The sequence below is a fragment of the Podarcis tiliguerta genome (assembly GCF_965153285.1).
Source record: "Podarcis tiliguerta genome assembly, chromosome: 14".
NCBI classification, from domain to species: Eukaryota; Metazoa; Chordata; class Lepidosauria; order Squamata; family Lacertidae; genus Podarcis; species Podarcis tiliguerta.
The window spans coordinates 49,521,564-49,549,532 of record NC_139547.1 but is presented as its reverse complement, the minus strand read 5'-3'; the positions used below and the strand labels follow the sequence as shown (position 1 = coordinate 49,549,532).

General features: G+C 50.7%; 1 protein-coding gene across 2 annotated transcripts in view; it reads right to left on the bottom strand.

Annotated features, from left to right (window-relative positions):
* Window positions 1-27,692, bottom strand: part of ELFN1 (extracellular leucine rich repeat and fibronectin type III domain containing 1) — a 252,391-nt gene extending 224,699 nt beyond the window's left edge. The window contains exon 1 of one of the 2 annotated variants that reach the window (XM_083413486.1): window positions 27,048-27,692. The gene's annotated coding sequence lies outside the window, so the exon portion shown is untranslated. Of the gene's footprint in view, window positions 1-8,655; window positions 9,172-27,047 lie in introns of those variants that run through there. The other variant, XM_083413487.1, reaches the window with a different exon arrangement.
* Window positions 27,693-27,969: the final 277 nt, after the last annotated feature.

Sequence of the window (27,969 nt, the reverse complement as noted above, 5' to 3'; positions counted from 1 at the left end):
CCTACATTGTAAGCCTGTTATTAAAGGTGCTCCCAGGTCTTTTGCAGCTGTTATATGCTCAGTCCTTTTAACAATAAAGATGCAGACTGGAGATGGAAGGGATCAAAGTTGGTATCCTCTGCATACAAAGGGTGAATGACAATGGTACCTCGGGTTAAGAACTTAATTTGTTCTGGAGGTCCGTTCTTAGCCTGAAACTGTTCTTAACCTGAGGTACCACTTTAGCTAATGGGACCTCCTGCTGCCGCCACACTACCACCACGCGATTTCTGTTCTCATCCTGAAACAAAGTTCTTAACCCGAGGTACTATTTCTGGGTTAGCAGAGTCTGTAACCTGAAGCGTCTGTAACCCGAGGTACCACTGTATTGCTAAATTAAGGCCATCAGCACCCAACACACTGAGCAGCTGGAAATGTATTTCAAATCTGGGCTGTTTTCTGCTTCTTCTAATGCTGCCTCTTGCAGCAAACTTTCCCTCCTGACTTTTAGTGTGTGCATGTTTGTGTTTTATTTAAATTATTTTAAAACACTGTTTCATTTGTCAGCTGCCCAGGGAATATTTACTGATGAGTGGCTGTATACATTTAATAAATATATGGAATGGAAAAGAGGAGCATTAGCAAACCATCCTTTCCCCAGTGGCTTGCTAAAACCAAGTTATATTTTGCACTTCTTGTGCTTTGGCGTTCTGTTTTGTTTTTTGAAAATGGATGAGTTATATATAAATAGGAATATGCGGAACTTGGGACCAAAAACCTGGACAATTGCCTTTCTAACTAGATTACTGGGGACTAAATGCAGTTGGCCTTTTAAAAAATTGGGGGGGAGAGGGAAACCTGAAGCCAAGAATTAATATGGCATCCTCGGAGCCCTTTTTGTTTTAGGGCACAATCCTATGCACACTTTCTACTGAGTAAACCCCACTGAACACAGCTGTGCTTACTCCAGAGTAAACCCATGCACAGGATTACACCATTAAAATATCAAGTAGAAATGAAAATAGCACCCTATAATCAAGAATCTGTTCCTGATAGCAACTCTTAGAGCTCTTTTGGTGGCCAAGCTGAATTGAAATTTTGCAGAAGTTCAAAACTGAGCCTTCCCCCTTGTTCCTCTCAAATTCAGTCACTCAGCTTGTGGGTTCAATTAAAATTCACCAGATTTCAAAATCACCAGATTTCAACGTTCAAAGTCTGATGTGCAAATCCCAAATCTACCCATTTTTTTTACTGGTGGACGGAGGAACATCAATACAAAATTGATGGGGTTCTGTTCTCAAGACATCTCTCAGGTAGTTTTTGATAGATATTGCTACACAGTGGCAGGGAACATGTGAAATATTGGCAAAGGCTAACCCTCCGCATTATAAGGTGACTGCGGCTCAAAGGCTGTTCTCGGACGTGGTCAAACATGGACAGCTTCGTGCCAGGGAATTGCAAAATGGGGGCTGCGCTGAGATGCAGAAGGGGCTTGAAGACACCCACCAATGGCAAAAAACTGCTTTGAACAAAACCCAGAACTTCTTTTAAATAAAAACTGGTGGCGAATTCTTAATAATAATAGCTGTAGTAATAGGAAAACTGTATTTATATATAACCCTGCCTTTCCCCCCTGACAGGACTCAAGCAGGTTTGCAGATAAAAATAAGAACCACTAAAAATAGGGGGGATCATTTTTTTATATTAAACATTGATAGAATTTAAACAGCTTAGTTCCCGAATGTTTTGGTTGGCCAATGTCGCAAACCCAGAAGTGACTGTTCCGGTTTGCAAACTATTTTTGGAAGCTGAATGTCTGAGGGGGGTTTCTGTGGCTTCTGTAGCTAGGTGATCTTGTACCTCTGGCAAAACCATCAAGATTGTGCCCCCTACCCATGGACAAATTGGTTATTCTTTCCACCCCTCCTCCAACCCCGCCCCCTCTACTCATTCAATTCACCCTCTATTTAAAACCTTTTCTTATGAGGGAATAATCAATATTTTTATTTATGGACATATTTGAAAGCCAATTTTGCACCCCCTCCCCACTCGCCTGCACCCCTGGTGGGGGCCCACCTCACCACCCCCTAGCTACGGCCCTGCCTGCAGCCAAACAGAAGCCACGCTTTGGTTTTCGAACATTTTGGAAGTCGAATGGACTTCCAGAACGGATTCCGTTTGACTTCCAAGGTACCACTGTACATATACTGCATATATACGTGGGTTGCGTTCTGCATGAGCAGGTCACAATTTACCACTTCTGCGCATGCACGTGATGTCATTTTGAGCGTCTGCGCATGCGCAAGCGGCGAAACCCGGAAGTAACCCTTTTCGGTACTTCTGGGTCACTGCGGGACGCAACCTGAAAAGACGTAACCTGAACCGAATGTAACAAGAGGTATGACTGCATAAAATTGCCATAGAAACAGCATGCCACCAGCCTTTTCATTAAAAGCAGCCAGTTCCCAAATTCCTGTTGAAACAAGAAAGTCTTCACCTGTAAGGACAACAAGGAGGGAGCCAGTCTGGCTTCTCCAGGGAGGGAGTTCTAGGATCTGGAAGCATCCATTTCATTTCAAAAGCAAGACCAGGTGATTTGAAATTCTAGAATATGAACTTTCCACTATGTTTCACGAAGGGCCCTCAGTTTAATGTGGATTGTGAATCCCTTGTGCCTCTTTTAATTCCCCCTCATTCATGTCTGTGGCGCAATGTCTCAGTGTCTCTGGCTACTGAGCAGAAGGTTAGTGGTTCGAACCCACCCAGGGATGGCGGAGGGCAAGATTCCTGCCTTGCAGTGGGTTGGACTAAATGACCCTCAGGGTCCCTTCCGGCCCTACAGTTCCGTGATCCTATGCAGCATTCGCCAGTTACTGCTGTTCCACACTGCCTAACTCCTGAGGTTTCCAAAGCGATCAGTCCAGCTCTCCCATTCGGATTTTCAAAGCGTAGGGAATCTCCAGATTTAAGTGAGGAAACAGTGTGGGGCAGCAGTTGTTGGAGGAGAATGCTGGCTGGACAAAGGGGAATTAAAGGAGGCAAAAGGGGTCCACCATCCACATTAAGCTGAGGTGTAGACGGGGCCTGTGTTTCACTAAGAGAGACAGTGTGGTGTAGTGGTTAGAGTGTCGGACTGGGACCTGGGAGACCAGGGTTCAAATTCCTACCACCACCACCAAGCTCACTGGGTAGCCTTGGGCCTCTCAGCCTAACCTACCTCACAGGGTTCTTGTGGGATTAAATGAGGAGAAGGAAAACCATCTACTCCACCTTAAGCTCCTTGGAGAAAAGGTTGGGATATGCGATCAATATTATGCTGCCTGCATAAGAATATTGCAGAAGTGTTAACTTACTCTGCCTGGTCTGCTGACCTTATTAAACCTTTGCGCATTCACACACACACACACATCAGTCCCACCTATAATCTTCGGAAAGGGCTTAATTATTCCATGCAGAAAACATCACAGCCTTGAATATTTATTTTGATGACTGGTAATAGAGTTCCTCGCTGCCGTTTTCCCTTTTGCAGCCCAGCACCCTCGTCATGCTGTTCCTTTAAGATTTCTTGCTTTATTTAAACAAACAAGCAGGCATTGAAAGCGGGGGGGGGGGGGACCTGAGAGAAAAGGGGGTCCATATGTTTTTACTGGCTAACCATAAACCATTCTGACAGTGAAGAGGGTAAGATAGCTCTCAGGAATGTTAAGGGGGAGCTACAAAATCCAGGTTAAGGGGTTTGGTAGATTCAATGACACAGTCTTCTGGGGCAATAGTAAAGGTAAAGGGACCCCTGACCATTATTGGTCGAGGGAGCCGGCGTACAGCTTCCGGGTCATGTGGCCAGCATGACTAAGCCGCTTCTGGCGAACCAGAGCAGCGCACGGAAACACCGTTTACCTTCCCGCTGGAGTGGTACCTATTTATCTACTTGCACTTTGACATGCTTTCGAACTGCTAGGTTGGCAGGAGCTGGGACCGAGCAGCGGGAGCTCACCCCATCGCCGGGATTCGAACCACTGACCTTCTGATCGGCAAGTCTTAGGCTCTGTGGTTTAACCCACAGCGCTACCCACGTCCCAGCGCCACCAGCGCCACCCACGTCTGGGGCACCACCGCGTCTGGGGCAATACTTTTCTCCAATTTCCAGTTCCAGCTGTGCAACCAGGACTTAGGGGGGAGAAGCCCCAGGCCCCAGTGAGTGTGTGCAAACACATTGGAGACATCAGAGACTATACATTTAAACCACATGCCTCCCCACCCCCCAAGAATCCTGTGAACTGTAGTTTGTTCTGGGAACTGTAGTCCTCTTAGAGGTGAACTACAGTTCCCAGAGTTCTTTTAGGGGAAGCCAGGCTCCTTTAAATGAATGGCGTAGGTGCGACCCACGAAGTCCAAAGCGACCTGACTGGCCGGCTGCTCAGGACCGATGGATTCGAATCAACCCCGAGTCGTGTAAACGCGCCAACCCTGCTAGAGAGGAGCCGTCCTGCGCTCGTAGCTCTTTTACAACAAGACTAATACGCGCCTCTCCCTTCCAGGCTCCGACCCCTCCCGACCACCAGCTTGCAGCCCAGGGGCTGGAGTGTGTGCTGGGGGGGGGGGGGAGGAAGATTCCCCCCCCCCCGCGCGCCTTTCTATCCTCCGCGCCCCCTGGAGTTTAATGAAGATGCAGTCCGCTGCGAGCCCAGATCAATGCCGTGGGCAGCTTCACGCTGCGTTCTTCGATTTAGCGGGCTAATGACATTTCACATTTAAGAGCAAAGAACGGGGGCGAGCGGGGGAGGGAGGTCTGTTTGGCGAGGAAGGGGGGCAGAAGAGCAGGGGAGCCCCCCCCCCCGATGTTTTAAAGACAAAGATCGCCTCTTGGCCCATTTGGAGAGGCCAAACAGGGGACCCAACTAAAAACGAACAGAACACACACACATCCCTCTTTAAGGCAAGGTTTTCTGGCCTCCTTGCCACCTCCCGACCCCACTCCAACCGACAAAGAGATCGTTTCCTTTGAGCCAACTACGCCCGGACGCCGGGACTCACCTCCCCCGGGCCCCCAGTCAAGGCTGGCTCCCTTGCTCCTGAGCTTGTGAAGAGCGCCTTGCCCACCGCCAGTCTACTCATACTCCACCTCTCCTTTAGCCAAGGTGAGAGGAAGTGTCATTCTCCCCCCCCCCAAAAAAAAAACACCTTTCCCCATATGCTCCTCCTTCCAGCGTCCCTCTGGCACATCTCGGTTTATGCCCCGGTACCTATTTGCCTGGCGTGCTCTGGTCCATGGGGTCACGAAGAGTCGGACACGACTAAAAGACTAAACAACAACAACAACCTATTTGCCTCCGCCTCCCCGTGACCTGGAGGTTTTACAGTTGCAGTGAAAGAGCAAACGTTTGTTGGTTTGTGTAGCGCACACACACACACACACTTTGCACCCTCATTGAATGCAACCTGTGAAGGCCCCTACACACACACACCCAACACATGTGTACATCTCTTTCCACCCCCTGGGTTTATAGTAACACATCCACTCCTCACTTCCAAAGAGGACTAACTTCAAAAAAATCTAAGCTGAGCAGAGTATAACTTCAGGGAAGATAGATCAAGAAATTCTTTTTTTATTTTTTTAAAGCCTTACTGAAAAATTCAACTTGGCCGCCCTTTCCTTTATCTTTGATGTGTCTTCGTCGCTATTTTAGGAGCTTGACCCCAAACCCTGCCTGTCTCAAAGGTCTCAGTGTTGGAGTGACGTCGATGCGAGATCGTTATGGACCCAGAGCAGATACTCAACTCCGAAAAAATCTCCATTATCTGCAACTCTGAGTTATCCAGCTCCAGCTGTGCCATAGGCTGGGAGGCAGGCGGGAATGGTCATCAGAACATATCCAACACCCTTTTTTTAAAAAAAGGTCATGATCCCCATCTCTTCTTAAGAAAGCAACTGTGTGTATCTCCTTTTTGGTGAAGCCTTTGGGATGGGTGCTCACCTTTATCAGAGAAGGCCTCCATGATCCATGCTGGCTGTTATTAGCATATGGGGACACAGGAATAGAGGAAGCAGCCTTCTACTGAATCAGACCATTGGTCCATCACAGTAATGTCTACACTGACTGGCAGCGGGTGTCCAGGATTTCGAGCAGGGAACATTCCTAGCCCTACCTGGAGAGCTAGTGGGGATTTAAACTTTGGCTCTACCTGAACAGCCACTATTGGGGACATTCTCACCTGGCATTCCTTGCTTCCAACTGGAGGAGATTGACTTAGATCAGGGATAAGGACATTGTGGCCCTCAAGATGATGCCGGACCACATCTCCCATCAACCTTGACCTTGGCCATGATGGCTGGGTCTGATGGGGAGTTCAAGTAGTTCAACAACATCTGGAGGTCCACAAATTCTCCATCGCCAGCTTTAGACCCCTGTGCATAGAATCGTAGAGTTGGAAGGGACCACAAGGGCCATCTACACCAACCCCCTGAAATGCAGGAATCTTTGCTCAATGTGAAGCTCAAACCAACGACCCAACCTTGTGTGGACTGAGCTATCACATATTTCAGGGATGGCCAGTGCGGTGTCCAGAAAGATGCCAGCCAACATGGTCAGTGATCTGAAGTTAAGGGAGCTGTAGTCCCCAAAAATATGGAAGGTTCCACATTGGCTGTGCCTGCTGCATTTAAATCCTAGGACAAACATGGCTATGTGTGCTGTCTCATAGGCAAATAGGAATCCGTCTTGTTCTGAGTCAGACCCATTGGCCCATCTAGCCCAGAACTGTCTACACTGACTGGCAGCAGCTCTCCAGGAAAAAGTTCCAGGAAAATGTCCCTCCCTAGATATTGAACCTGAGACCTTCTGCATGCAAGGCAGATGCTGTACGATAGAGTGGTGGCCCTTTCTGCTCCTATCGCCAGATGCAGGGATCGCTCCAGTGTGGACTGAAGGCCAGAAGAACATAAGAGGTGATTTTAGGATCAGGCCAATGGCCCATTTAGTCCAGCATTCTGTTCTCACAATGGCCAACCAGATGCCTGGGGAAAATCCGCAAGAAAGACCCAAGCACAAGAGCACTCTCTCGCTCCATGGCTTCTAGCAGCTGGTCTTCAGAAGCATCTCTGCCTCTGACAGTACCAGCAAGGCAGAGCCATCATGGCTGGTAGCCGTTTAGCCTTCTCCTCTGTGAATTTGTCCAATCCTCTCTTAATGAAATCCATGTTGGTGTCCATTGACCATAGTCACAGGAACCTCCTTGCACCCCAGAGCCTGGACTGAGTCTCTGAATTTCTAACCTTCGTAAACGCCAACTCCAAGATTCAGCTCTAAGGGACAAGGGATTGGGCTAAAGCCCAGCTTGCATCATGGTGCATTCCTCCTTTCTAACATTTACTTGGGAGTAAGCTCCCTTCAATACAGCAGCACTTGCTTTGGAGTAAACAATGCAATAAATCCTCTTTCCGCTTCCTACATCTCCCAAGGTTCTGGCCAAGGAGAGGAAAGTTAAATAAATGACAAGAAGGCAAAATAAATAAATAAAAATAAAAAAATTGTCCAGCATTTATTCATCTAATGTCCTTTTGGACCAGCAGCCATCTCTGACCTTATACCCCCTCCCCCTCCAAATGTTTTGGACTTCTATCTCTCTATCACATTTACACCCCCCCCTCCCCCCCCCCAGGAGCTCAAGACGGCACACATGGTTCTCTCCCCCCACTCCCCACTCTCAGTGGCGTAGCGTGGGGGGTGCAGGGGGGGAGCCGGCCGCACCGGGCGCAACATCTGGGGGTTAGGGTTAGGGGGGCACAAATCCACGGGTTAGGGGGCGCAAATCCACGGGTTGAGGGGCGCAAATCCACGGGTTAGGGGGCGCAAATTACTTGCCTTGCCCCGGGTGCTGACAACCCATGCTACGCCACTGCCCACTCTCATTTAATCCCCACAACAACCTTGTGAGGTGGGTTAGGCTGAGAGGCACTGACCGGCCCAGGATCACACCCAGTGAACTTGATGGCTGAATGGGAGAGGATTCGAACCCAGGTTTCCCGGGTCCTAATCTGGCCCTCTAACCACTGCGCCATCCTGGCTCAATTGCCAGGCTGGCTAGAACGGATGAGAATTGGGGGATCAAAACGTCCGGAAGGCTAAGCTGCTTCAGAGTAGAAGCTTCTTGCAGTTAAAATTATTTCAGGCACGATTCTTACATTCTTTTATGCATTTTTTAAAAAAATACGTAACGCTTCGATTACTTTCCCCTTCAAGGGGCTCAAGGTGGCGTCCCTGGACCCCCCCCCCCCATTATATCATCACAAGAACCCTGTGAGGTAGGCTAGGCTGACAAGCAGCGACTGCCCCCCCCCAACATGGTCACCCAGTGAGCTACCTGGCTGGGCCGGGATTCGAACTCAGGTCTCGCAGTCGGACCCTCTGAGCAGGAGACCATGCTGGTTCTAGAACTGGCGCCATGGCTGACCATTGGATTCGCTTGCTCTGGGGTTGGGCTTGGGAATTGGGGTCCAAAATCAGAGCAGGAGGTGAGGGGGGCTGTATAGGAGCCTGGCTATATAGTTCCGAAGCCGCCGCCGCCCCCACTTTCCTCTTTAGATCTGTCACAAAGTTTCTAAGTCGGTGGCCGGACTGGGCAGGAGAGACGGGGAGAGTGGGTAGCCGCTGGCCGCAGGGACTCCTGCTCCCTTACCTGTCTCTCCCTGTGCGAAGGCAGCCAGCCCAGGTGGGTCGAGCGACCGTTCCTCTGTTCTCCTGGACAGCCGCCGCCGCCGCCGCGCCTTAAGCGCTCTCCTCTCCGCGCCCGTCGATCCTCCGCGGCTGGTTCTCCAGCGCCGCCTGGCCGCCCCCTCGCGGGCATAGGCGACCGGCCAGCAGGAGGGAAAGACGGGTGTCTGGACCCCCCACCCCGCGCCCAAATCTAAGAGGGAATGAAAGCAAGAAGCGGGCGCCGGAGGTCGAGAGCCGATGCCGATTTAACCGACGGTCGGGTCGGTTTCTACGCCGCGCCCATCGCCGCGTCTTCGGATCTACGGAGTCTGAAACCCTCCCATCGGCGCCGCTCCCTCCTCCGCTTCAGCGGAGGCGCTCGTCCCGGGATAGCCTCGATCCTGAGCACGTTGCTTCGCGAGGAAGCCTCGAGGGGACCAGCCGTCTCGGCGGGGCTTTCCTTCTGAGGAGAGACGCCTAAAGCTGGAGCCGTCCAGCCGCAATACTAAATGCTCCGTTCCCTTTATCTTCACGGAGCCCATAGGCGGCGCCGGAGAACGGGCGGGGGGGCCAAGCGCCCCCACAGCAAAGAGCTCGCTCCTCCACTCCCCCCCCCCCCATTGCTGAACTCCTGTCATAGACAAATCCTGTTATTTTCTTTCAGGGATCTTAACACATGAGGCACAGTTCGCCTAGCTAGAAATATACTTTCCCCCTTCTTTTGCCCATTATTATTATTATTATTATTATTATTATTATTATTATTATTATTATTTACTGGTGCCGCCACTAAGTAAGCCCCGTTGAATTCAGTAGAACTTACTTCCGTGTAAACGCTCATCAGAAGACACTGCGAAGCTGGGGGGAAACTGGATCCGGCTCCCCCCCCCCAATATATATTTTTTCGCCCCCACCTCCTCTGAAACATGCCCCCCTCCCTCGTTTAGGTCGAGGGGGAAAGCGTTGGTTTTCCAGGTTCACCTTTCTGGCTTTGCAGCCCCCTCAAAGCTCCAGCTAGAAAATAGAAATCGCTCTCCGCGGCCCCCCCCCGCCCCCGTTAATTCTCGGCGCTCTGTATCCGTAGCACGATCTCAGCGCCTCTCTCGCTCTCTCGGCAAAGCAGCTGGCCAATTCAGCCGGCATACAAAGGAGCTGCCTCGAGTCCAGCGATAGTAAAGGGAGATTTTTATTTTTATTTTTTTTAAGGAAGAGGAGGATGGGGGGAGGAGAGAGACAGTAATAAAATCCTGGCGTGGACAAAAGGGCAAGGAAGAAGCATTTGTGGTGATCAAAGCCAACCATCTCACCAGGTGCGTAAGAGATCAAGATCAAGGAACAGCCGGATTTGTTTGGGGGTGGGGGTGGGGGTGCGTGCAGCGTAGAACATCTGAATTATTCCTGTTTATTCTTATTAAATAGCATGCTATACATGAGATACGATTTGTCGTAGCACTTTTTAAAAATTTAAACCGCCTTGGATGCCTGGGCAGAAAGGCGGTATAGAAACGAGATGAAATGAATTCATTCATTCGTTTCGTTTCTATACCGCCTTTCTGCCAACGCATCCAAGGCCATATTTCGGAGTGGGTGGGAAGGAAGGAAGGGGGGGCAAGCTAAACGGAGGAGAAATGACGAAGGTGCAAACCTCCCGCCCTCACCTCAGACTGCAAATTCACACCAGCACCAGTACATTGAAATAAGGGGCATGGGAGGAAGCCGAACCTGGTTCCCCAGAAGGGACGGCTGGTCTCTCAGAGAGCAGGCCTAAATGACCTCGGATATCTTGGGTTTTCTATTAGCCAGCAGGCTGCAAGCTTTGGAAAGGCACAGAGAACTCTGCCTGAAGAAGAGCCCTGTTTAATCCGAAAGGTGTTTTTATCTGATAAAGGTAAAGGTAAAGGGGTACCCCTGACCATTAGGCCCAGTCGTGACCGACTCTGGGGTTGTGGCGCTCATCTCGCTTTATTGGCCGAGGGAGCCGGCGTACAGCTTCCAGGTCATGTGGCCAGCATGACTAAGCAACTTCTGGCGAACAAGAGCAGCGCATGGAAACGCCTTTTACCTTCCCGCCGGAGCCGTACCTATTTATCTACTTGCACTTTGAGGTGCTTTCAAACTGCTAGTTGGGCAGGAGCAGGGACTGAGCAACGGGAGCGCACCGTCTCCGGATTCGAACCGCCGACCTTCTGATTGGCAAGTCCTAGGCTCTGTGGTTTAACCCACAGCGCCACCCGCGTCCCTTTTTATCTGATAGAGATCAACAAAGTAACCACGGTCCATTCAGGGCATGAAGTCAGGGGCAAGCTAAGCATCCTTGCGCCGAACGCACCCTAGACCAGACTCTGTTCACACGTGGCCACTGGTTCCAGTTCACCACCGCCGCCTGTAGACCGTATCCCCCGCTCTCCTATATCCCTGCATTGGCTAAACGGCCCTTTGGGTCCCTTGGCATTGCAATCAGAGGCAAGAAGCTAAGCGGGTTGGACTGGATGATCCTGGGGTGTCCCTCCCAACACTACAGCTCTGTGATTCTTGAGATGCGCACCGGCAAGCGCCGAGCCCTGAAAGCTGCTCCCTTTTCATTCTAGCTTTAACCGAATTGTCAAATGCTGCACTTTTGCCTTTTGCATCTCATCACCAACCCCAGGAGTCTTGTCTGCTTGCCAATTTACGATCCCTCCTTATGCATCTGAAGGAGTGGACTCTGGCCCACGACAGCCGAGGCCGTCATAAATATCCTCCTCCAGGCGTCACGGGACTCTTCGGGTTTTTCCTGCGGCAATCAGAGCTCGGCCTTCTCTGGAAGCTGCTCCGTTTTAAAGAGGCGACCTCACACGCCGGGAGTCCCCACACGGCATATGGAAATCCAAAGCCATCCCTGATTGAAGGGAAACGGGTGGGGAAAAGACGGGAGACTTTCCTTCTGTGTGGTTTTTTTTAAAAAACCAATCTGATTGCCAGGCTGTAACAACCGCAGGGAGAACTAATCCATATGAAGGGGGTGTTCAACAGCATCCTCCAGCTTTTCATGCAGCTCAATTCTGGGCATGTTTATTCAGAAGTAACGCTGGGGGCCAGTATCCTGGGAGGAAGTCGTATCGAACCCGATGGGTTTTCATTTCTGAGTAGGATAGGATCGCACTCTATCCCTATGCCTACTCATCAGGCAGCAAACTAGGACTGTTGACCAGGAAAAGCGGGGGGGGGGGGTTGGCTTACTTGCGAGTAAAACTTTTGCTGGTGCAACTTAGTCATAAAATCGTAGAGCTGGGGGGGTGGGGGGTCATCTATAGTCCAACCCCCGGCAATGCCGGCATCGCAGCAAAAGAATCTCTGACAGATGGCCACCCAGCTTCGGTTTAAAAACCTTCAGCGAAGGAGAGTCCACCACCCTCAGAAAGTTCTTAATGTTTAATATGAACCTCCTTTCTTGCCACTGGAATCCATTGGTTCGGGTCCTGGGCTCTGGAGAAGCAGAAAACAAGCTTGCTTCGTCTGAAAGCCTTTCAGATATTTGAAGGTGGCTATCATATAAGCAATGACAAACCTAGACAGCATCTTAAAAAGCAGAGACATCATCTTGCCGACAAAGTTCCGTATAGTTAAAGCTATGGTTTTCCCAGCAGTGATGTATGGAAGTGAGAGCTGGACCATAAAGAAGGCTGATCGCAGAAGAATTGGTGCTTTTGAATTATGGTGCTGGAGGAGACTCTTGAGAGTCCCATGGACTGCAAGAAGATCAAACCTCTCCATTCTGAAGGAAATCAGCCCTGAGTGCTCACTGGAAGGACAGATCCTGAAGCTGAGGCTCCAATACTTTGGTCACCCCGTGAGAAGAGAAGACTCCCTGGAAAAGACCCTGATGTTGGGAAAGATGGAGGGCACAAGGAGAAGGGGACGACGGAGGACGAGATGGTTGGACGGTGTTCTGCAGGCTACCAGCATGAGTTTGACCAAACTGCGGGAGGCGGTGGAGGACAGGGGTGCCTGGCGTGCTCTGGTCCAGGGGGTCAGGAAGAGTCGGACACGACTAAAGGACTAAACAACAATCATATAAGCTCTCAGTAGGCTGAACACACTAAACTCCCTCAACCGTTCCTCATAAGGCTTGGTTTCCAGACCCTTGGTTATCTTGATAGAAATACCCTTCTGGAACCAGTACTCCAGGTGGGGTTTGATATATGTGGGGCCACCCACACGTGCCCATAGGGTCCCTCCCTTGTCACAGGTGACGGAGTGGGTCGATGGGTTTCTACAGCCATCCGCAGAAAGCCCTAGATGTCTAAGGTAGCAGCAGGACTCTGGAACGCGGGATCGGATCCTAGGTACGTTTACTCCGAGGCAACTGGCACTGCGTTCAGGAGACCCCCCAGGGAAGCCAAACATCCAACTCAGCGGGGTTTCCCCCACTTCCCTTCCAAAGGATGCCTGGGGATTCAGCTGTGTGTGTGTGTGTGTGTGTGTTTTAGGACCACGGTCGTGCGCAGCCCGATCCTAACGCGCGTTTACTCGGAAGTATGAAGCCAAAGGAGCTTCTAGCTCGTCAGAAATCCTTTAAAATCCCACACGCGGAGGAAGGAAGAGAGAAGATAGGGAACAGATATGAAGCTCCCTTATACTGGCTATTGACTATCTAGACCCTGGATTGAACCTGGCACCTTCTGAATGCGGAGCAGGTGTTTTCCCACTGGGCTTCGGTTCCTTCCCAAAAGAGGAGGCTGTGTGTTCTGAAATTAGCAGGTAACTTGTAAGTTTCAGCCTCGCTGCCTCCCTTTCTCCTCCCTTAGTCCTCTGACCTTCTCTTCCGGTTAGGCAGACTTGGCGTTTCCTGTCTCACGCCCCATAAACTCTCGGATTTGTGGAGCGTGGTTTTTTGGTTGAGTTTTTATGGGATGTTTCTTGGCTACAGTCGCCACTTTGGGGAAGCAGCAAGGCGAGAGAGGCTGTAAAACTGTCTCCAGGCAAACGAACCTGACAGCATAATATTTTTCTTTCTCCACCTCACTGAAGGATCTCGCGCTTCTCCCAGCGCGGCTGCCTCCCCCCCCCCCCCCCGGGTGCCTAATAGGGCCTTTGCAAGAAAGAAGACGAGGAGTCAACCCCAAAGAGCTTGCCCCGATTTCTTGTCGGAAGTGTTTTCGGCGGGTCAAAGAAAACCACTGATGGTTCCACCTCAGTTGTAATCCTATGGTCTTCAACAGATCTCTTCGTTTAGGGATCGCCTTCTTTTTAAATGGAGAGCGACAGATCATCGATCTGGAGTGATTTGATAATCAGTTTGCTGACTGCGGGGGTTTCTTTTCCAGAAACTGCAAACTTGGGAAAGAAGGCCTGGTTCACACGTACATATCCATCACTGGGCAAGAGCGTCAATTGCACGTGTGAATGGGAGTCATCACTGATAAGACTTTCATAACACAGGATTATCTGAAACGCAATGGAGTTTTCTTTTCACACATTCTGCTTCCTGCCAAGCCTCAAGTGTTGAGGAATGGAGTGACGTTTTGCACGTCTGAACACTTGCCTTTCTTCAAGAGCAGGCCCACGGCATAAGTCCCAAAACTCACAGACACATACAGAGAGACTGAGTGCTGAGGACTTCCCTGCTTACCCACCCCCGCATTGTATCCGGTTTCTCTTTCTGCCCAGTCTTTCCCCTTTAACATGGGGCAAGTTCACACGTGTATGACCATCACTTGATGAATGCAACACACAACCTTATACCCCTACATATGCGAAAGGCTCATTCCTGATGAACCTTTCCTCGCACCCAGAGCTTTTCAGTAGGGTCGGTTCACACGTTCGAGTGCGCTAGCCCTTACATCGCGTGTCTGCTGCTGAACATATTGTCTGGTCACCGACCGGTTTCATCAATGAGAAGGGCCTTGGGCGAGGAGCAGAGCCTCCGCCCCGCATGCGAGAAGGAAAGTCCCAAGCTCACTCTCTCTCCAGAAGAGACTCGTGTTTGTCCTTCCTTTCAGAGGATATTTGGGGGATGCGTCGACTTAATTGAAAATGCGCCTGTACCGGCATCAGCTCTTTCGGGTGCCTGGAATAGATGTCATTTATATACAGCGATGGCAACTCCGTTCCCCTTTTGCTTGGAAACATTGGATTCAATTTATATTAATGATCTCTTTATTCACCACTGCAAACTTTTAAATATTTCATGCGATGCAAGCGGGCAGCGAACTGCGTCGAGCGAACAGGGAGGAAGGAGGCGCTCCGCGGCCCTCGGCCTCAATGTGGTCGCGGTGGAAGGAGGGGCCCCTGTCGCTACAAGAAAGGCCAAATCGTCAGGACGCGAGGCGGCAGGATTTCGCCCCGAGGTCGTGGCCGTCTGGAGCTGTCGCACGCTGGGTTTGTTTGACAGCGGGAGCCGGGGACCCAGACGGCGCCTGGGGAGGCTGTTGGCGGCGGAACCAACCCAGTCAAATGGCTCAGCTTGGGAGGAAATGATCGCCCCTTGGACGTGAGCCCTCGGGATCTCGAAAGGCGGGGAAGGGCTGCTGCGTTCCCACGTTCGCCTCCCGTCCCGTGACGGCTGCAGCCTCCAATGTATTGTGTGGACAAGCCAACGGATCAGGGATCAGTGGTCTCGTCAGGAGATAGCCTTTGGGGGGAGAGATTTGGGACCAAAATGAGCAAGACGACAACCCCCACAACTGCTTCAAAACTGACTTGCCAGGTTGAGAAGGGAGGCGAACAGCGTGGTGTAGTGGCTAGAGTGCTGGGCTGGGACTTGGGAGGTAAAGGGACCCCTGACCATTAGGTCCAGTCATGGCCGACTCTGGGGTTGCGGTGCTCATCTCGCTTTATTGGCCGAGGGAGCCGGCGTACAGCTTCTGGATCATGTGGCCAGCATGACTAAGCCGCTTCTGGAGAACCAAAGCAGCGCACGGAAACGCCATTTACCTTCCCGCTGGAGAGGTACCTATTTATCTACTTGCACTTTGAGGTGCTTTCGAACTGCTAGGTTGGGAGGAGCAGGGACCGAGCAACGGGAGCTCACCCTGTCGCGGGGATTCAAACCGCCGACCTTCTGATCGGCAAGCCCTAGGCTCTGTGGTTGAACCCACAGAGCCACCTGCGTCCCTTAGGACTTGGGAGACCAGGGTTCAAATCCCCACTTCTCCATGGAGCTCTCTGGGCCAGCTGCTGTCTCTCAGCCTAACCTACCTCACAGGGTTGTTGTGAGGATACAATGGAGAGGGGAAGAGCCATGTAGGTCACCTCCTTGGAGGAAATTTCGGTGGGATACATGTGTAGTAATAACAATATACCCATTGCCATCTGAAATAGTCTTCAACATTCCGGTGTGCTCTAGATGTTTTGGACTACAACTCCCATCAGCCTCAGCCACCTGGTTAGGGCTGATGGGAGTTGTAGTCCCAAACATTTAGAGCACACCAGGTTGGTGAAGGCTGGGAGATGGAGAGCTGTAAGGCTATGAAACTAGCAATCTAAAATCACATAATTTTCCCCACGCTAAATTGTGGAATAAGCTCCCACAGGAGGCAGTGATGAACACCAACTTCAATGGCTTTCAAAGAGAACTGGAGAAATTCATGGAGGACAAGGCTATCAGTGGGTACTAGCCAGGATGTAGCTTTGCTCTCCCTCCCTGGTTAGAGGCAGTAAATCAGAGGTAGGCAACCTAAGGCCCCGGGGTCGGATGCGGCCCAATTGCCTTCTCAATCCGGCCCACGGATGGTCTGGGAATCCATGTTTTTACATGAGTAAAATGTGTCCTTTTATTTAAAATGCATCTCTGGGTTGTTTGTGGGGCATAGGAATTTGCTCATTCTCCCCCCCAATATAGTCCGGCCCACCACATGGTCTGAGGGACAGTGGACCGGCCCATGGCTGAAAAAGGTTGCTGACCCCTGCAGTAAATGCTTCTGAATATCAGTTGCTGGAAGCTGCAAGAGGGGAGATTGCTCTTGAGCATGGGTCTTGCTTGTGAATTTCCAACATGTTTCTGGTTGGTCACTGTGAAACCAGCAGGCTGTTCCTCCTTCACTGGAGGCTTCTATTATTTTATTATTATTATTATTATTATTATTATTATTATTATTATTATTATGCTGCCCTATACTTGGAGGTTTCAGGGTGGTTCACAGAAAATTTCAACATTAAAAACCGCAATATATATAACCAAAATAAAACAACAACCCAATAACATCCCCCCCCAAAGAAAGAGGCATATTTTAAAAAGGCACATGTTTCTAAGTAGAGGTTAGATGGCTATCTGTCATGGATGCTATAGCTGAGGTTCCTGTATTGCAGGGTGTTGTACTAGACGATGCCTTCCAATTCTACAATTCTATTATTTTTTCCTAGAGTGGGAAGTTCTTACCCAGGCATAGGCAACCTTTGGCCCTCCAGATGTTTTGGCCTACAACTCCCATGATCCCTAGCTAACAGGACCAGTTGTCAGGGATTATGGGAATTGTTGTCCAAAACACCTGGAGGGCCGAAGGTTGCCTATGCCTGTTCTTACCCATTCTTCTGAGTGGGTCCATAGACTTCTGCCTCACTGACCTGCCAGCATCCTGCTTCTCATAATGGCCAATCAGATGCTTCTGGGAAGTCCACAAGGAAGGCTAGAAGGGTTATCCACTCTTGTGTATTCAGTGGCCCACTACTTCTGGACATACATAGAAGCTCAGAGAGTAATAGCTGCTTATAGACCTCGTTCCTCCTCCTTGAGTTTGTTTAATAACCCTCTCCCTCTTCAAGCCAGTGGTTCTCATCACAACCTTCAGCAGGAGAGGTGTCACGTTCACACATTCAGCTGCTTGTCACCAAGGTTGAGAAACCAATGCAGTGTAGGCATGGCTGGTTGATCTCAACAGGACTCTACCTCCTGGGTCTCAGACATCAGACTTTTGCAAGCTGGTGCCTTGCAGAAGGTCTGGAGTCCAAATCACACCAGACCCAGCCAGCATGGCCAATGGTCAGGGATGATGGGAACTGGAGGGTACCAACTTGGGGAAACCTCCTCCTCACCTACACCTGTGTCACTGTGTATCATAGGTATGGATCTGGAATGTCCACATCTGGATGCTTAAGGAGACAATCCTATGTTTCTGATTTTACCAACTGGTGGCCAGTCAAAGGTGCTCAATGGTTCCTCAATCCAAAAAAGCAAACAAGAATTGTATGCTCATTGGATGTGTGTGTGAACAAGTATGATGCCTGAATGTCCAAGGGACCTTTTGGATGAGAAGGTGGTATGGAGGGTGGTACTGCCAGTCTCCAAAGAAAAATTAGGAGCTTAGATGGAACATAGGAAGCTACCTTATACCAAGTCATCATACCATTCATGTATCTTACTCAGTATTGTCTACACTGACTGGCAGCCTCTCTCAAGGGTTTCAGGCAAGAGTCTTTCTCTCAGTCCTATCTGAAAATGACACGGATTGAACCCACGGCTTCTGCACACAAAGCAGACGCTCTACCACTGAATTATAGCCCTTCCCCAAATGAATAAAGAGGTTTTCTTTGGGAGTGGGTGATGGTGGTGTGGTTGGTAAGCATTTATCAGTGGCCATGCTAGAAGCACCCGTAGAAAGCTGGAGCCTACAGAGGGGAAGGTAACCCCAAATGTCTCAAAACACAGAAGGAAGACTGAAAGATGATTCCCCCTCCATGAGAATTAACAGAAGGAGGGTGCCATGCCTTCTATTTATTCCAGTGCAGTTCCTTTATAGCAAAACTTTGATGGTTCAGTAGAAAGCACTTGCACACACTATTGGAAACATTGATTGAGGCAGTCCTCCCCAACCTGATGCCCTCCAAATGTCTTAGACTACAACTCCCATCAGCCCCGGCTAGCACTACCAATAGTCAGTGGTGATGGGATTTGGAGTCCAGTTGCAGGGGCACAGGTTCCCCATTCCTGCTGAAATGCAGATCTGCAGGTGCTGTCCAAGATTTGAGTGCTGAATGACTCCTTCTTCTGAGATATGTTGGACACTTTCTTCCACCACCAGATATTGTTGGACTCCAACTCCCAACAGCCCCAGCCAGCACAGCAGATGGTCACCAATGATGAGAGTTGTAGTATGAAACATCTGGTGAGCACCAGCTTGGAGAAGGTTGGATTTGAGCTTGGGGATGTGGAGGGGATGTCCTCAGGGGGGCGCTGTCAGCTATACTTATTGTTGCCCTCAGCAACTTGTGCATCTCCAATGGAAACAAGTGAACTTGGATATGGGAGACCTAAATCCAGTAGAGAATCTGGGTTTCTGGACAGGTCACACACATAGCTGTTGGGACTTGCAAGTGAACGTGTGAACAAGTGGCAGTCCAAAATATCTGTTCGATGTGATGTCATGTTATTCTTTGTTTATTACATTACATACCACCTTTCTTCCATCATGGAACTCAAGGTAACATACATGGATTCCCAAGTGGAAGCCTTGATAGCTCAGTTGATAGAAAGAGCATCAGACTTTTAAATTATGGTTCAAGTCCTTATTTGGGTGGATTCTGTTTTGGGAAGATCTGTACCTCAGTGGTAGAGCTTTGCATGCAGAAGGTCCCATGTTCAGTTCCCAGTAGCAGATCCAGGTAGGGCTGGGAACATTCCCTGCTGGAAATCCTGGAGAGCAGCTGCCAGTTAGTGTAGGCAGTCCTGAGCTAGATGGACCATGACTTGGTATCAAGCAGCTTCCTATCCTATCTTCCTAAGTGGTCTCCTGTCCAAGAAGCATACAGACCTCAAACCTACATAGCTTCCTCAAGGTGGCTACCCAAAGCACCTTCAAACCATATCTGAAGGCAATTGGAGTAGAAATGACAACAGAAGAACACGAAGCACCAGCTGGGTGAAGAATTCTGCCTTAGCTCACCATCACATTTCAAGCTTGATTAAAATCTCAGCAGTACTTACACGGGCAAAGAGCAGCCCTGAACATATAGTCTAGATAGTCTTCTTTAACCTCCCCAGACATTCTTGGACTACATCTCCCATCTTCCCTACTCATCTTAGATCAGAGATGGTGGGAATTGTGGTCCAGCAACATTTGGGAGCCCAAGATTGATGAACACAGAGGTAGACAATATCATAGTGACTTCCATTTGAAAAGCACAGCAATACATAAAAGGGGGCAGAAGTTATGTGAAACTTCTGCCTGACCCATGATGGCTGTTTCTCACATAATAATAATAATAATAATAATAATAATAATAATAATAATAATAATAATAATTTACTATTTATACCCCGCCCATCTGGCTGAGTTTCCCCAGCCACTCTGGGCGGCTTCCAATCAAGTGTTAAAAACAATACAGCATTAAATATTAAAAACTTCCCTAAACAGGGCTGCCTTCAGATGTCTTTTAAAGAGAAGATAGCTGCTTATTTCCTTCACATCTGAAGGGAGGGCATTCCACAGGGCAGGCGCCACTACCGAGAAGGCCCTCTGCCTGGTTCCCTGTAACCTCACTTCTCGCAATGAGGGAACCGCCAGAAGGCCCTCAGTGCTGGATCTCAGTGTCTGGGCTGAGCGATGGGGGTGGAGACGCTCCTTCAGGTATACAGGACATTCAAGCATTCACATGTTGTTGGAGTCACAGAGATACGAAATCAAATTCATTCAGCCTTTTTCAAATTGCTCCCACCCCTGGTATAAAAATCAGGAATTCAGTAATATACAGAGGTGCTATGAGATCACAGAACAATGATTGCAGAGGGCTGTCCAAATCAGTCCTAGAGCTGATTCACATGTGCATGTCCATCACTGACTGACTTTATAAAGTCACCCAATGACTTTATATGTGAGTGAGATGTCATAAAACAAGCACTACATCCAGACTTTCATATGCCCCCAGATCGCTTTAAATCCAATCCTCTCCAGTGGAGTTAGTTCACACATTGAACTGTCAGCCGTCAAGTGTATCCAGCTCCTAAATCATGAGAGATCTAGTGATGTAACACGCACCTGTGGACTAAATCACGGCTGCCTCCCTCAAATATTTAAGCTTTGTGTCGTTATTCTCATGGAAGGATTCAAGTTTAGACATGAAATGAACCCTTCATTCAGGGAAAGCTATCAGGATAAATTAAATCATTTGCTGCCCTTCATTGTTGCTGTATCCAAGGCCTAGCTGTGAAAAGACTGTGTGCTCACCTTGTCCAATGGCAGAGCCGGCTCTGAAATGTGTGGCGGCATAACTGTGGTCCACAGTGACCCCAGAGCTAAGAATGGAAAGGCTTCCTAGTGCAACTGGCACACTGTTGTGAAACTGACTGGCATTGGGGTGGGCAGGCAGTGGCCTTGAAAGTAGTCTCCAGAAAACCAGGTGACAAGAGTATCAGGAGCAAACATTCAGAAGTGGAAGACAGATCCAGCTGGGCAGATCTGGGATCCTGTCCCCCATCTTTTAAAGAACCAGGATTACCTGGAGAAGCTGAAGGAGACTTTAGAACCTCTACTAGACTCGCTGCCAGAGACTCACCCCTCTCGCTTCTTGCCCTTCGGGAACAGGGCGAGATGTTGCTAAAAGGTATTCTGATTTCTGACATTCCCAAAGAGAAATCAGTAACCTGTCAGTTAGACTTCTCATGCCAGATCTCCCCTCTCTTTCTTTATCTGGTTCATGTAAACAAGATGATCCCTGAACGAAGGAGCACTTCATGCAGTTACACAAAGAGGAACAGTTGTTACGTTATGGACCCAAAGCCCATATTCAGGTGATACCTTTCTTAGGCCAAGCATACTGTCCTATAATAGTAGGCCAGCTTTCAAGTTCCTCAGAACTCTTCCTCATGTTACTAGATGCTTTTTTTAAAAGTAAATGTGGGGTGGGGGTGGAATAAGGCTCTTGGTATTAGCTAAACCATCCAGGTCTACAATAGCCACTGCTCTCTTCTTCTGTCTTAAAAAAAAGTAGCCTGCTGAAGAGTGCTGTGGAACTCAGAAGCTTGCACACTATTATGTAACATTTTGCTTCGCCGCAATATGGATTCATATGGGCTTTTGACTCCTGTGGAGCATAACAGTCATGACAGCGTGGAAAAAAGAATCTATTTTGTATTAGGATCATAGGAAGCTGCTTTATCCTTGAGGTCAGATCTTTGGCCTGTCTAGCTCAGTATTGTGGCTCTCTGGGTTTCAAGCAAGAGTCTCTCCCAGCCTAGGGCATGGGGCCTTCTGCATGCCAAGCAGATGCTCTACCTCCAAGCTATGGTGCTGCTTCTGAAAATAAAATTTCCAGTCCTCATGGCTCTGGATACAGGGCTGAATTGCGTGGGAAGCTTCCATGCATCGGGTCAAGCCTACATTGCCTACACTGACTGGCAGCGTCTCTCCAGTGACTCAGACAGGGGTTTCTCGCAGCCCTACCGGAGGATTGAAACTGGAGTCTTCTGCATGCTTCGCGGCCCTTCCCTCGCCCCCCTTTCCTCCTTCATTTTTGTCTTCACCCGCATTTAAAGCTTCTAGGGCAGAAACAAACACAGGCAATCGATTCACGTTTTCTCTCCCGCATCTATATTGGGGGGGAAATGGGTCCAGGCTAGAGGGAGAGGCAGAGGCTTGCAACAGACTCACTAGCCCACTGGAAGCCGCTTCCCCCCCCCCCCCAAATTTCCACTGCCCTCTTCGTTTCTCGCTCCAGCAGGAAGGAGGAATGGGACCCAAACCAGCTGTACTGTCAGTGGCTCCTAGTCTTGGGTACAGGAGACGGGCTGCGAGATGGGACTCAGCTGACGGAAGACCGAACCTGCCTCGCTCTATCCGGACACTGGACCCACCAGAAGGATCGGTTTAGCGGGATCGCTTGCACTGTACATGCAACACACACCCTATAGAGGCAGCGTTGGGGCTGGTGATTTGCAGAATTGTTATATATAGGATGCTTTTGGGATGGGGAAGGGGGTGATCAAAGCGCTTGAGCCAGTCAGAGAGGCAAGGGCCACCCTGATCTGAGGCTTGACTCCGCGTCGCTCTCCCTACCGGGATGAATGCAAACCCTTTGCTTTCTACGGAAGGCAGAGGGAAGCGGGTGGACCCTAAATCTGCACAGCGCAGCCCATGAGAATCACGTCTACTCATCTGCGCATAACCTCATCCAGGTCGAATGGGACAGAATGACGGGAGCCCGTGTATATGTGTGTGTGTGCTCTCACTACCACTGAGGCCATTTCTCAGCTGAGTCACGAATTGCAATCCATAGGCACATGGGAACCTGCTTTGTCAGTATAAAGGCCATCGGCCCATCTAGTTCAGCACTGCCCACTCGGACTGGCAGCAGCATTCCAGAGTTTCAGGCAGGAAGCCTCTCCCTGTCTTCTCTACACATGCTGGGGTTGAACCCGGGAGTTTCTGAAGACCAGGAAAGCACAACTTCTGAGAGGGGCAGTCTGAGTTAGAGAAGGACTCGACAGGATAGTTCAGGCCTGTTTGTTTGGCGACTGCATAACCTTTACTCATCCAAGGCACCGATTGCCCCACCAGCTGGGAGCGGCTCCCCAGGGGCTCAGGCGAGGTCCTCTCCGAGAACCACCTGGAGATAGGCTCGAACCTGGAACTTCCTGCATGCCAGGCAGACGCTCTACCTCCGAGCCACGTCCCTTTCCTGAATTCAGCGAAAGCCTTTGCAGAGCCCATTGGCTCTGCACTCTTTGGAGGATGACGGAATCGCTAAGTTCTGTGGGATGCAATCTGTGGCACAGCTGAACACATACGAAGCTATCCATCTGTGCAACTGGCGGCCCGCTGCTGCGCGTGCCTTGCGAGTCCAGGGCGAGTCAACCAGACAGACTCGTAGCCACGGTGTAATAAGCTGCTCTCTCTCTCTCTCTCTCTCTCTCTCTCTCTCTCTCCCCTCTCCCCATATGTTCTGGGGCGCGAGGGAAAGAGGGCAGCGTTCCCCTCCCTCTCCGTTTCCCGTTTCTGCCAGTCTTTTGCAGCCCAGCTGGGGGGTGGGCTTGGGTAGGCCGCCCTGTTGGCTCGACTTCATTCAAATGCAATCAAGGATCTTTGGCAAAAGCTCCGCTGGATGTCGAACAATAGCCGCCTTGATTGGCAAGTTCCTCTGTGTTTATCATTAATTCTGTGGAACTCTACGGCAACATCTGTCATTTTAATTAAAGCTGCAATACAGACACCGGGCTAAGCATCGTACGCCAATGTATAGATATCACATATATGTATTTGGGCAACAACCGAGAACCCACCACACGCAAGACATTTAGAGGGAGACATAAAACGCACCCGGGAGCCACCGGACCCAATCGGGGGCTGACCAGCTGTCCGTGCCTCAACTTTGGACAGTCCATCACCAAGAACCCCTCTCTCCTTCCGCACGATTTCACCGCCCCCAGCAGAATCGATTAGGGGAAAGGGGTAACTTTGCCAAGGACGAGAGAGGATTTTTAAATATCTATCTGTGCTTTTTCTTCTCCTTTTTTTAAACAGGCTATAACTCTCCCCTGGCCTCGTTTCAATCAGCTCTGCATATTGCTGGCTCGATGTACGCAGAAGAGGATGTGGAGCCCGTCTCTGGACTGGAAGGAGAGCGGCAGAAGGAAGTCTGTGCGCGCGTTTCTTAGCTAGCGGGGCCGTTAGGGCCGGACTTTGGGGCAGATGTCCAGGCCTCCATTCAGCAGACTGGGGAGGGAGGGGGGAGGCGGTGCTCATGCGCAGCAGGGCCGGCTCTTGCCACATTTTTAAGCAAGGAAAGAAGTAAGACTTCGAAGCATTTAAAGCGGATGATGGGGGTGAACAAGGCCGTGATCCAGAGTGTAACATGACCTACAGCACCGGGGGATTTAATCAAGACGAGGTGTGTGTCGGGTCGACTGCAAAAAGGAAGCCCATATTTATTTATTTAAATAAATTAAATTTATTTATTTATTTTGTTTTGGGTTGTTTTTTTTTTAAAAGGGCCCGTGAGAAGTGTTGCATGGGAACACCTTGAGCTCACAGCAAGTTGCCAAGGTGAGGGGAATGAGCGGTCCTCTGAGCGGCCGGGAAAGCAGCGATCCTGGGACACAAGCCCGATTCTTGAGCCGCTTCATTCATTCTTACAGGGGGAATGAAGTGGCTTGACTTTGGTTGAAGCTTAAACGGATTGTGGATCGAGGCTGACCGGCCATCTGCGGATGGCGGTTGGAGCGGGGTGGAAATGAATGAATATAGGTCAGTCGTTAATTTCCACATCGAGTGTCCTTTGGAAGCGTTTTCTAGTGGCTTTAACCCACCCGTATCCGACCCAACTCGGTTCAGTCACCTGGCTTACTCGGCAAGGAGCGCGATTCACACTGTCCGTGCTCAGAGACACACAGACCTGGAGTTACTACATTCCTAAGCTAGATCAGCTTGGAACCTAAACATTCCTGGAGGACAGAGCTCTGAGAGAGAAAGGAAACGTTTGCGTTCAAAGTCCACGGGCGGAGTGGGGCGGAGAGACAGAGAGAGCGGGGGAGGGGGTCTGCTCATGCCCTCCTATCAGCTTTCCAGAAGTGTCTGGCTATCCATTGTCGGTGACACAACATTGGGGTGGGGGCTTGTTTCTCGTGTTGGATCAGGTTCCGGAGCACAGTCATAGGTGAAGTTAAAGCCTGATGCTAATCAAGGAAAGTCCATTAAATAATTTTTTAAAATCTAAAGCAAAATACATTGTTACTACTGTTGTTATCATCATTATCATTTTCCTCCATTTATACCCTGCCTTTCTCCAGTCCTGAAACTCCCTCATCCAGACACTGCCCAGAACGAGAGCGGCTTAGCTTCAAGGAAGGAGATGGCCTCGTGAGCCTTCAGACCCGGGAAATCTAGCCGATAGGACTCGAGAGCTAAGCTCTGGGAGTGCCTCATTCTCTTGGTCTCTCTCTCTCTCCCTCCACTTTGACAATCAGGGTCATTAATCATTTTCGACAAGTTCTACAGCCACCAGTAAACAGCTTTATCCAAGGCGCAAGTTAACCTGTCAGGGAGATTTCAAGCGACGGTTCGGAGCCAGTCGCCCGGGCAAAGAAACACACATACTTGCGGGGCTCTCCTTCGCCCTAGGAACACTTCCTCTTCTTCTTTTAACCACCAGTACCCTCTTGAGTTTCTAGGACAGACGCCCGTGCGCAACAACTTCAGGACCCCCCCCCCCCGCGACCAACCGAGGACGTCTCATCCACCCAGCAATTTTCTGATTCCGGACTGAAACCTGGGTCGAACTGTTACGTCCGACAGTCCCGATGCCTTTGAGTTGTAGACGAAACCGGCAGTGGTGCCTCGATCTAGCCGGTTCCTTCCCCTTTCCAGAGACACCGGGATTGCAAGGTTAGCTGGGGGGCAGGACTGCTCGTCGTCCCCCGTCCCCCCCCCCCGCAACAGTTGCATTAACTTCCCATTAAGGGACGAGGCTACTTTAGGACTTAGAATGGGGGAACCGGACGCCAAGAGAAGAAGGGTGGGCGTCGAAAGCAAGAGCGAGAAAGGAGAAAAGTGAAATATTTGTACCGTGGGGATTAAAGTGAACTACCTTTAAGAGAAATTGGGAGAGCGGTCGAGAACGGCGGAGTCTTTTATTCGCGTCGGGGAGCTGTCCGCTCCCCGCTGGTGCTGAAACAGGCCCACTTCGCGAAGAGTCTCTGCGCGCTTGGGTGCCAGCACCTACAGAGCAGCTCCTCCCTCCCTTCCCTCCGGGGGGTGGGTTGGGGAGGAGTGGGGAGCCTTGGTTAAGCTCCCAGCTCGCCCCAGCTGCACCCAGAGCCGCCCTGCACCCCAATGTCCCAACCAGCCCACGGCGCGGCGCAGAAAAGTTTTGGGCGACCCGCAGGGAGTCAGGCGCCACCTTCCCAGCTTGTGTGTCCAAGGAGGCAAGTTTGGACCCAGAAGGAGAGGAGAGGTTGCGGGGGACCCCCGAACCCCTTATTCCACCCCCAGCACATGGAGCGTCTAGGAAAGGTTCGGGCTGGGAGTGGGGGAGCTGCACAGAAAGGCTTAGCACTGGAAACATCTGTCACGGGATGATGGGGGGGGGAGGGAGAGAATCCAGGGCAAGGAACAGAAGTGGCTGGAGGCTGAAGATGGTGTGTGTGCTGTTCGTGCGTGTTTCAATCTGCAAATGAATGCCTAGAGTAGGTGGGTTTGGGCGGCGTGCGCCCCTCAGGCTCAACTGATGCAGGAGGCTCACGATCTGGCAGAGAGGAGATCCACGGGGGACCCAGCCTGCGCCCCCTCCTCTCTGCTTAAGGCAATACTACTCATAATCCTAGCGGTTGACATCTCCCGTTCAGCTATTGCGGCGCCGGTGGAGGTTGGGGGGGGGGGAGAGAAAGACGAGCTATATATATATCTATATATACACACACACACCTTCCGAGCTGAAGCCGGAGCTTCGCCCCCCGCCAGGCTTACCTACCTGCCTCCGGCATGGAAGGAAGAAGGAAAGGAGCGGCTCTCCAGCCCCGACGCCCTCTTGAAACACGACTGGGAGGACCCGATGGGCGGCCAGCCTCGCTCGCTCGCTCGCTCGCTCTCCGGTGCTGCGCCTCCGCCTCTTTGCTCGCTCGCTCGCTCTCTTGCGCGCTCCCTCTCTCTCTCAGCTCCCCTCCCCAAGCGTCCTCTCCCGGCAGGCAGCCTCTCTCTGCCCCCCTCCTCCTCAGACAAATCCTTTGGCGGCCTGAGAGAGAGAGAGAAGGAGCGAGAGCCGCAGCTTCTCCCTTCGGCCGCCCTCACTGCGTCAAGGAGCCGGCGGAGAGCTCGCCACCATCCCGGTCGGAGGCGAAGCGAAGGAGCCCAACCAGTCTCTGGATCCCGGAGCGCCGCCTCGCCTTGAAGGATTCCCGGGAGACGCTGAGGGTGGGGCGGGGGGAGATCAGAGCTGGAAGGGGGGGCAGTCAGCCTTTCTCTCTTCCCTCCTCCTTTCAGTTCTTCTTCTTTCTCTCTTCTTTTGCTGTTGGAGAGGCCCCAAGGGGGAGGGGACGACCGCCGCTTACGGAGAGAGAGAGGCAGGGGGAAGAGCGAGCGAGAGATTCCGTCTGGTTGCAAGCCCGATCAAAGGTTTAATGTAGGAGTCCGCCGAGTGGGAAGGCGGTGGGGAGGAGGGAGGGGCTGAAGAGAGACTCGTGTGTGTGTGTGAGAGTGTGTGTGTGAGTGTGTGAATGAATGGGTGGGTGGAAAGGGAGGGGAGGAAGAAGAGGGTGTGTGCAGCTCCTTCGCCGGGGAGATCCAATGGAAGTTAAAGCCTTCGAAGCGTCTCCGAGCTGATTGTTTGGCGAGGAGAACCGAGCCGTCAACGGGAGGCGGCAGCGGAGCCAGCGAGCAAATCGCCTTCCACGGGG